Genomic DNA, 7686 nt, shown 5'->3' on the forward strand with positions numbered 1-7686 from the left:
TGAAGCTGTCCAGGGACTTTCAAGTCCGTGTTTCTTTGTGATGAAATGACCTCCTGATAGTTTGAGACGTTGCCAAGAAGAAGAGACGCAAGCAAACCCAGTAGCAGAGCATGAATTCTGTGTTGTTTTCCATTCTGTCTATTACTGCCTCATTCAATAAATAGTTTAAAAATGTGGCAACAAGAAGTGGAACTGTTCATCTCTATAGGAGCACTTAGTCTCTAGGGCCTATTTCGGGGTGGCTTGTGCTTTGTGGAAGGCGCGTGTGCTCCAGCTCAGTGGGCTTTGAACTGTGTTCCATGGCAGCGGCTCTCTAAAGAGAGTGCAGGACAGGTCCGGGCTCCTGCCGTCCACCGTCGCCAGAGTGGCTGTATTATACCGCTCCTGTAAAATCCTGTAAAATGCTGGCCTTGGGGGGATCTAGTTGGAAGAATCCTAAAGATGGTTGGAAAACCTCTAGGCTGGAGTTCTTTTTCTAGGGATTCACTGCCTTCCACAGTAAAAGTCAGGCCCGGTGGGGTCCCTGTGCATCCGGGCTCTCCCTACCTGAGTGTGCAGTGTTGCAGCAGGTCATCCTTGAAGCAGAGGCCCCCGAGCAGTAATTGTTTCTTGATGTCCTCACTCCTTGGGTTCACTCCCAGCTCACAGCTTCAACATGGCAACTGCCATTTTTCCAGAGCACCACCTGCCACACCCCAGCTTCAGGCCCTTCCTAACTATCTCCCCGCCATGTTTGTTTCCAGATTTGTGCCACTTGGGCCTTACCGTAGAATGATGCTGCCTCCCCACCTCCACCATTCCTTTCTTTCTTTTTGTTGTTGGATGTTTGGGTCAGTGTTCAGGTGATGATTAGAATATTTGAATGAAGAAGGCCAGAGGCATTTTCCTGGATGACAGTGGCTCCATAAAGCCAATGCCAACTCTATCCCTTCTTGCACGTCACCTATTTTCACCAAGAGGATGAACAGAGATCGATTACAGACAAATCAGTCCAACATCACTGCCCATGGCCACCCATGGAAGGCTGGGTTGTTATCTAGAGCAGTGGTTTTCACCCGCTGGTCCGCAGGAAACTTCTGGCAGATCTGCTCCGGTCCGCAAACCGGCAGGTAACAAACACTGATCTATATGGTATCTCCTTACGGGGACAGTTTCTCCCCAAGGGCCTTACTCTGCCCAGTACCTTCTGTTGCCCTTACGAGACCCAGATGCCTCCTCAACAAGCATGTATAGAAAACTCTGGTGCTCTTTTTCTCCCTGGCTGCTTGAAGATAGGCTGCCGTCATGAATGACACAGTAACTATCCGGACCAGGAGGTTTATGACCAACAGACTACTTCAGCGGAAACAAATGGTCATTGATGTCCTTCACCCTGGCAAGGCAACAGTACCCAAGACAGAAATCCGGGAAAAACTAGCCAAAATATATAAGACCACACCAGATGTCATCTTTGTGTTTGGATTCAGAACCCATTTTGGTGGTGACAAGACAACTGGTTTTGGCATGATTTATGATTCCTTGGACTATGCAAAGAAAAATGAACCCAAACATAGACTTGCAAGTCATGGGCTGTATGAAAAGAAGAAGACCTCAAGAAAACAGAGGAAAGAACGCAAGACCAGAATGAAGAAAGTCGGGGACTGCAAAGGCCAATGTCAGTGCTGGCAAAAAGGAGTCAAGATTCATCAGCGACTATCTGTGGTGATGATGCAGATTTCTCATGAGAGGATTAATAAACTGAGAACTTTTCTGTGTCTACTTGTTGTATGAAATATATTTGAAGTTTATTGGGAGTGTAACTAGTCTGTTGTGACGGGGTGGTGGTTATCCTTTCGTTTAATAGCACAAGATGCCCGGTGTAGAGTAAGGGCATTATGGGAGCATAGAGGGCCAGTTTGGAGTGTTCATGCTAATATTTCGCATCTGTAGTTTCTCTTAAGAGAGAGACTTAAAATCTGAATTTCTTTGGGCCTTTCTAGAACCCCACTTAGTTCTTATTACTGAAAAGATGATTTGTTAGCCTCAATAAAAATTAAAATGAGGTCATATTTTCATTTATCCTGAAAAGAAAAAAAAAAAACTATTTGGTGGGCCCAATGGAGACCTTCGTTTCCATGACTGCTCACGTCACCAACAGGAGCTGCTCGCTCGGCTGCCCACGGGACCAGGTAGGTGAAGTCCGTGAGTGAAGTAGAGGTGATTCAGGTGTGAGAGGAAAGGGAGATGGAGACGGGCAGAGCGGGGAGCGATAACACAGCCTCTCCGGAGTGCTAGCACATTTTCACCGAGTGGGGGGAATACGGGCCTGGGAGCCTCATCTTCAGAACTCTCCGGAGAAGCTGAGGAGTCCACATTTATGCATGGTCCACATTTATGCATGAATCTCCTGATTTCAACAGCAAATGAAATCCTTTACCTATTCTGCAAGCAAAATAAAACCCACCTGTATAGACCGAGTCGGGCCATGGGTCAATTGTAACTTTGGGAATGCCGGCCACGAGCTGGGTGAATGAAGCACAGCAGTTGCCCTTGAGAAACTAGGGGAGCAGGAGACATTCCTGTGAACAGATCTGCAGCCCGGTGTGGTGGTGCCACCTGAGCCAAGTCCCGCAGCAGAACGGGCTGCACGATCTCATTTTACCTCCTAAGGGTCTTCTGTGGTAAGTAGTGTAACCTCCAGGCTGCGGACAAGGATCTGGTGTCCACGGAAACCAAGAGACGGGGCTAGGAATTTTGGCTCGAAGTCCTACATCGGAGAAGACCTACTGGCGATGCTGGTGAGCACTGGGGTTACCGGATGCAGTGAATGACTGAGGACAGCCAGAGGGCAGGGAAGAGGGGGAGCTTTTCCCCCGGAAAAGCTCAGGCTGCCAGTGTGCCCTGGGCCTCGCTCAGATCCCAGCAAGGCTCATTTCCAGCCATCTCTAACATCGTCTCCCTGTCTGCAGCCATCCCCCTTCCCTCTGTAGTGCCCCTGAGGCCTCAGCTGTGTGTGTGGTGGAGCTATACCAGGTCTGCGGTGGGTCCCTTTGGTGTCAGCACCATCAACCCATCAGGGAGGACACTGAAGCTTCATTATCTGGAGCAGAGGCCACATGGGGCAAGGAGGAAGAGCCCACACTTCTCTCACCTCCATGGGCCACCCAGGTCAAGCTCAAGCCCGCTGTGGCCTCAGCCCGGTTGATGCTCCGATGCCAGAGTTGGAGCTCCCATCGGTGCCCTCCCGCCTGGCCCAGCCCCGCTCCTAGAGAAGATCCACTCCGCATGGTGGAGGCAGCACAGACGGGGAGGCAGGGCTTAAGGATGGGACTCTGAAAGGGCTGGACAAAGGCTTTTTCCACCTGCCATCCCACTCCTGGTGCTGCCGGGCCCTTGAGTGAGTCCCCAGCCCACTCTGTGTTGGAGTTTCTCCCTCCCAAAAACTGCTGAGCTGCCTTGGAGTGTATGTCTGCAGAGTTGAGGGGAGCTGTGGGAGGGGCAGGGACAGTGTGCATCAGCAGGGGGCAAACTAGGGTCCCCTGAGAACCCGGGGCTTACCCAGAGCATGCCTGCACCCCCAGCCCTATCTTACAAGCTTATTTAATATTTGGGAGAAAAAGCTAGAAACTTTCCCCAAATATAATGCACTTATAAATAAAATTGTTGGTGCACCCTAAATTAACTGGGTATCAACTCAAATTACTTCTGCATTTATCTAGCTTTTAAGAAACTAATAGTTATAACTACCGATTACTAAATGTCTGCTCAGCCCGGGACCCTGCAAAATGCTTTGGACAGATTGATTTCTAGTCCTCTCCACAGCGGCAGTTAGATTCCATTTTATAGGTGTGGGCACTCACAGCTTCCTAAGGTAAGTGCAGAACTCATAAAAGGAGGCCTGCGGTCAAACTCTGCTATGTCTGTGTCTAGAAGTGCTACTCTGGGTTAGCCACTCAAGGGGCAAGCACAGAAGACAAGCTGTGTGTCTGGACTCTCATCTTTAAAATGACATCCAGGCCTGACCTGTGGTGGCGCAGTGGATAAAGCGTCGACCTGGAAATGCTGAGGTCGCCGGTTCGAAACCCTGGGCTTGCCTGGTCAAGGCACATATGGGAGTTGATGCTTCCAGCTCCTCCCCCCCTTCTCTCTCTCTGTCTCTCCCTCTCCTCTCTAAAATGAATAAATAAATAAATTTATTTATAAAATGACATCCAGGTGAGTGTGAAGCTCGGCCCACATGTAGCCCACCCCACTGGTAAGTGTTGTGCCATCCACAGCCCTTGCCTGGGACTTGCCATACCCAGAGTACCTCCCAGTGGATACCACAGAGGAGAGAAGGAACTTGGGATTCGGGCATGGGTTCCCCAGATGGTGGTGGCCATCGTCCCCACCGCAGCTGTGGCAACCAGGGAGGGAACAAAGCAGCTGGGATCCTAACAGCTTCGGTTTTCTCCACCGAAGATCCTTTCTGGGTCTGCTGATGTCTAGTTAGTAAATAGGGGATCGGAGGGGAATAAGTGTGCCCGTCTGTCCACTCCGCCCATCTCCCAGTAGCCTCCAGATTTTTATAAACAGCTTTATTGAGATAATTTACATACTAGGAAGTCTACCGGCAGCTCAGGGGTCTTGAGTGTTTACAAAGTTGAGCAATCATTACCATGATCTAATTTTAGAACATCTTCCTCATCCCCAAAAGAAAACTGTTTAAAAACTCCCCCCCACCCCCGCAAATAATTTGAAGCACATTACAAGAAAGATATACACAATGAAATAAGAAACTAGGAATGAGAAATCAAGACTAAAGAAAAGGACAATGGTGGAGTCAACATGTGATGTGATGAGGGTTCCATTTAGCTCAGCTCTTGGTCAAGAAGTTCCTGTTAGGAGAAGAAAGGAACAAGCAAGCAAGCCATCAGTTACTCAAAAGAAACACAGCACTCAGTACTTTTTCCCCCTAAGTTTGAGGGATCTTCCAAATTATTTTATATTCAGCATCACCCACATGTTTATATCCAAAGTAATGACTGATTACTTCTTTAGGCTTTTAAAGCCTTGAGCATTTACTTTAAAGCACCTCAATTTTGAAGGTATTCTAGCAGGTGGCTCAGCACCTCCTACCATCTGAACCATAGGAAGCTGCTCTCTGTCCACTCTGCCTGGAAGGGTTGTCACTACGCTTACCCCGCCTCCCCTGTTAGCTCTATGTGCCCGGACAGGCCCTGTCTATACTGACTGGTGTGCTCCAGCAGCAAGCCCAGCCCTTTGCCATTAGCACCCAAAAGGAACTTCAGTCCATTCATTGCAGCTGACTTCTTTCGGTATTAAGGTTAGTCTTTGCAGCCCTGGCCAGGTAACTCAGTTGGTTAGAGTGTCATCCCAATACATCAAGGTTGAGGTTTGATCCCTGGTCAGGGCACATATGAGAATCAACCAATGAATGCATGATTGAATAGAACAATAAATCAATGTTTCTCTCCCTCTCGATAAAATCAATTAAAAAAAATGTTGGTTTTTGCAAGGAGGCTGTCACAGGGAATTTCGATGGCAGTTTATCTGAGGACTGTGCTGCTTGATTTGGAAGAGATGGGTCCCCTGCCACCATGACCCTCAGGCGAGAGCTGTCTGCTGGACCCTGACCCCCTAGGGAGCATCTCTCTGACCTCAAGGGAAGCCCATGTGCTATCTGTACCATGAAGGTCCCTTCCCTTCCTAATGGGCTCTGGGCTGACCAGGATCCTGGAGGTGCCAAAGGTCACACAGCGTCTGGCAAACTGGAACTCAACACCCTTTCGGATTCCAGGGCCTCCCTGTCATGTGCCAGGACTGGGCATGCAAGTGCGAAGGAGACACAGCCTGGCCCCACACAACTTTCAGCTGGTGGAGAAGCAGACCCACTAGCAGGTGCTGTCAGTGAGGTTGCCAGGACCCAGGAGACACATGCCCTGGGCATCTGTAATGCCATGAACTGCAGATTCAAAGGCTAGCAGGAAAGCTCGGGCCAAGGTGAGGGCACACAACCTGTGAAGTCTCGTAGCAGAGCATGGAGGGAAGCCAGGAGCAGAGGGGGTGGACTGCTTGGCAGGTCAGGGCACGTGGGGCCTTGCAAACCAGATAAGCACTTGGGTTTATCCTTGGGGAGGGGGGCGGGATGGGGTGTCATGGTCAGATTAGCACAGAGGACGGTCAGTGGAGCAAGGACAGGGAGCTGGGCTGGGACGCAAGAGTGGCGATAGTGCCTGGGCCATCGCTACCAGTCCTGGTTCTGGTTCTAACACCCCTAGTGACCACAAGTCCTGGGGGGGGCAAGAGCCCCTGCTGTGAGTGGTGGGAAGGGCCGCCATGGAGAAGGCTGGCCACAGCCCCCGCAGCTCCCCGGGTGGACAGAGCAGAGGTCACTGTTCCCCTGGGCAGACGGCCAGGGCATGGCCTCCCTGCTCCTCACCGCTTCACGTCCTGATCTGGGCCAGCCCGCAGTTGTGAGGACGGATTGAAACCATGAAATTACAGCACACACAAGTGCTAAAAGATTGGTAGCTTTTACCATGACTAAATCTGTCCAAAGGCCCTTGATTTCTTCTTGAACTCCCTGCCAAGGCCCAGAATAATCTCATTCCTGTTGGCTCCTCCCGGCCCCAGACTGGCCAGCCCAGAGAGGGCACGAGGTGAGCACGGGGGACAGAGTACCACTCTAGCCTCCTGTTCTGCTCACCTGCAGGAGCTCTGACTGTAAATTCCCTTTAATAACATTTACTGAGTGTTTACCATTAGCAGGCACACAGGCGCGTGACTGCGGACCCGTCACTGCCCCTCGATCACACTGCTGCTGTATTACAGTGCAGCCTCCACCTGGCTGCGCAGGGAGCCCAGAAGCTGAACAGAGCCTTTTACGGTAAACTGGCCTCCCCGGCCCCCCACTCACCTTCCAGAGTCTGTTTCTGGGTAAGTGCTCTCCAGTCCAGTCCCACAGCCTCCGTCAGGCCCATCATCTTCCCCTTGGATTAACACTTGCACCCACAACAAGAGCCCTATGCCCTTGGCCTCATTCCTCCATTCATTCCCCGTGTTCACCTGATCTTATCCCCTCCGCTGCTATGGTTCCCACTGCCCTCAGGTCTGAGAACAAATATGGCCTGCCAGGCCCTCAACAATGGCCTGCCTTCCAGCCTGGCGTGGTCCCCAAGGAAATCCGAGCTTTCTCCGACAGGCCCCTTTCCCCCTTTCTCATCCTCCACACATCCCCCACAGTCACCCCCCACCCCACTTCCAAGCACGGGTGCAGGGAGGTCTGCAGACCATGCTCCCCTACCCCCAGCATCAGCCCAGGGGCTGAAACCACTAATGACCCTCTGAGGCAGTTGAGGGGGAAGAAGTTGGTGGGGGCAGAGCTGGCACTGCAGGGGATGGGGTCTCCCACGTGGAGGCTGGGGAGCAGGGGAGAGGGCCTGATACTGAACACACCCCTACCCGCACCTGCCGCTGCAGTCCAGCTGCCTCAAGCAATTCCCTAACAGGTCTGCCCACATGCTCCTGCGTTCCCCCCTAGCCCCGGGCCAGGTCCCCGGGCCCCTGACCCATCTCCAGAAGTTCCCACTGCACCCCTGGGCTCTGGGAAGTGGGAGCAGGCTTTGTCGCCAGGCCCTGGAGCCTCACAGGGCCACCCACACAGCCAGCAGAGAGCTGTAGCAGGAGGCAGAGGTCCTGCCCAGG

General features: G+C 51.7%; 1 pseudogene; it reads left to right on the forward strand.

Annotated features, from left to right (window-relative positions):
- The first annotated feature begins 813 nt into the window (after window positions 1-813).
- On the forward strand, window positions 814-1705 carry LOC136322607 (small ribosomal subunit protein eS24 pseudogene; annotated as a pseudogene).
- Window positions 1706-7686: the final 5981 nt, after the last annotated feature.

This window comes from Saccopteryx bilineata, chromosome 2 (genome assembly GCF_036850765.1).
Source record: "Saccopteryx bilineata isolate mSacBil1 chromosome 2, mSacBil1_pri_phased_curated, whole genome shotgun sequence".
NCBI lineage: Eukaryota > Metazoa > Chordata > Mammalia > Chiroptera > Emballonuridae > Saccopteryx > Saccopteryx bilineata.